Here is a 3,073-nt window from a genome sequence, read left to right on the forward strand (position 1 = left end):
AGTGTCAGCTCAAGGATGATGCATCAAAATCGGCCTCCCAGGTAAAGTGGCAAGATGGCGGAGGATGTCTGTATTTGTTCAGTCTGCTATGCTGAGGATTGTTCACAGATGGCACAAAAACTGTTTCCATCAGTCATGAGTGTGTCCCCTCAGTTGGTGTGAACTGACTTTTGACTCGTTACATAACACAGTATGTCATTCTCTGAGACAACTCCAGATCGGCCAAGATTGCAGAAGGTAGAGGAAACAAAGTCACATTGGATATCTGGACTTAATGACAGAGTCTAGCAGGATTTGGATTTCCAGCCTCAGACCTCCACAGAGAGTGTCAGGAGCTTCACCACTGAAAATCACCACTTTGTCATATTGCTCGTAATGACTGCCAGTTACTGAGTCACCTCTCCGATGGCAAAATGCAATTTCAAGTGTTCAGAGTCTTCAGGGGGTGTTGGGAGAACCGACAGACCGTGGCAAAATGAACATGCTCTGAACCGAGGATAAACCTTAGCAGGGAAGCGGAGGTCCGATAAGGTCGTCTTTTTAAGCACAGGTCACCTTGGCCTCTTGAGACAAGAGCGGAGGCCTGACGGTGGAGTGAATGACATTACATCTCGCCAGCAGTGATAATGGTGTCTGTGATGACGATAAGTACTGTTATTACAAGTATGACTAGCTTGATCTGGACCTGAAGTGCACTGATGGCATCTAGATTCCTGAGATTGAAACTCGAAATGAAAATCCAAACTGTGCAAAGACTGGGCATTGGTATTCAGATGCAGTGTGAAAACATTAGAGAAATAAAAACAGAGGGGTGTGTGCATCTGTCTCCCTATTGACTGCAGTCTTAAATATTTTTATATCTACCGTGGCAGTTTTATTTTCATTTTTTTCTCATACCACCCAGTTTCCAAGCCATCCATTAATAGACAAAACTCCATTTACAATCCAATAACATTATCTTCACAGACTAAGTATGGTATTATGGTGAAAGACCACAGCACTGCTGAGAATAGAATAGAATTTGCCCATGAACACATGAATCAAACTGTTGTTTCTCTTGGCTCAATGTCATCAAGGGTTAGGGTAACATAGTAGATGGTGTTTTTTGATGGAGATGTCATGAAGCTCTAAAAATATTTTTTCACATATTGAGGGTACAGTGAGTAGGAACGTTTTACTGATGGACAGAGCTTGGAGTGAGGACAGATTGTAAAGCAGGCTGCCGCAGCGTGGATGCCAGAGCAAAGACTGCATTTTCACATTTTACATGCTGGAAAATCATTCACAGATTACAATTTAAATAATGCCGAACGACTCTAACTACAAGCACCTAAAGGCAATTCCACACACAGCGAGCATCTCACCCCTCCAAATTCGTAAATCAAATGTAAGGTGACAGTTATTAAGAACACTACAGGATTTCTGTCCACACTGCAGACTGCTCACCTGCGTTATTACATTACCTTTTCAGACACATTAAGCTGCATACCATCTTGAGAGCCTCGCTGCGGCCTGTTTAATGAAGTCGGCTGAAACTAGAAGATGTTTAGAGCACAAGCTCACTCCTCCCCTCCCTGTCCCTCATTTGACTGTGTACAGTAGTGTGTGGGAGTTTGGCTTGGCTGGCCAACCCGATCTCTCCAGGGTGCTAGCAAAGTCTCAAGTGTACTGAGGAACCAGCTCAAAATAAATATGCAACCTCTTTTTCAACCGAGGAATTATGAAGACCTCTTGCTCTTTTAGCAGACATCATTAAAAAAACTCCAGAGGTGACAAAAATCTAGCAGTGACCTCTTATACTCTAATGTGATCTAATTAGTTTTATTTGCATCTCTCGTGCCTCTGGGGGCTGTTGTGGGCAGAGTCGGCAAAGATCAGCACTGCGATCAGTCGTTTGACAATCTGCATGATGTAATTTGTGGGTTATGTTTTATTTAAAGTTCAAAAGAGAGCAGTCACAACTTCAATCCTGAGTGAAACGGGGTGAAAGCCTGAAGCTAACTTTACTTTTGGCTGTATTGCAGGCCCAGAAAACCTACTTTATCAGTTAAGTTGTTACTGTGAGAAATCACGGTCCAACATGAACATCCCAGACAGATTTCATGCAAGAGTTTTGTTTTGGTTTGATGGTTGGGAATCAGTTGGAAAAAGAGGAAGTCACACGTATTGTTGAATGCCCCAGAAACCATATGGCAAGGAAAAAAGGTTTATTAATCTGTTGCTTCTGCTTATTTATTTATTTTCCTAGGAAAAAACAATCCCTGTGGTCATCCAAAGGATGTAGCAACATTTGAACCAAAACGTAAAACCAGGTTGTGGGCTTACAAGGTCAATACGTCTACCAAACCTAAAGTATTGATGTTAATGGAAAATGCTTTTAAAACAATTTTTTTGTGATGTGTATCATAACAACAGCCCACAGATTCTCTCACACTTATGGCTCTCGTTAGCTTAATATAGCCTTTTCCCCCAGACTAAGTTCCATTGTTGAACCATTCGTGTGTAATGCCACTGCTCTTATCCACCCTCAGCTCTCACAACATCCTTTTTTCCAGCAGCGTTTTCAGCTATAAATGGTGCGTTTATTCAAAGAGCCCCAGTTTGTTGGATTGGCTGACAATAAACAGCTGTATGGATGAGAGGCGGGATTACAGAACGACTAAAGCATCAAACATGAGAGAGACTTGTTTGAAAGGTAAAAAAAGAAGACCTACAATGAAAAAAGAAAGCTGTAATATTCACAAGTTTCTATTCCCCTGTTTACGCAATAATGTTGGCCCAGAAAATATACTTTTGGCATTTCTTAATATATGTCGAAAGAACTTTAAGCCTGCCTTGTAACTTTATCAGTAGAGTATTGCACAAATTAGCTGTATACTGGAAGTGAAACCATCTTCTGACAGAAGCCAGGCCTCCTTACACTGCTCTTATTTATCCAGCTCAATGTGTCCATCTGCTGGATGTTAGTTAGATCTGCCATGACGTCATGTTCAGGTTCAACAATTTCACAGAAAGGGGGGGGGGGGGGGGGGGGGGGGAGTCAATTTTAAAGAAAAGGCACAAACAAGTCAAA

The sequence above is a fragment of the Aulonocara stuartgranti genome, assembly GCF_965226115.1.
Source record: "Aulonocara stuartgranti genome assembly, chromosome: 13".
Taxonomy (NCBI): Eukaryota; Metazoa; Chordata; class Actinopteri; order Cichliformes; family Cichlidae; genus Aulonocara; species Aulonocara stuartgranti.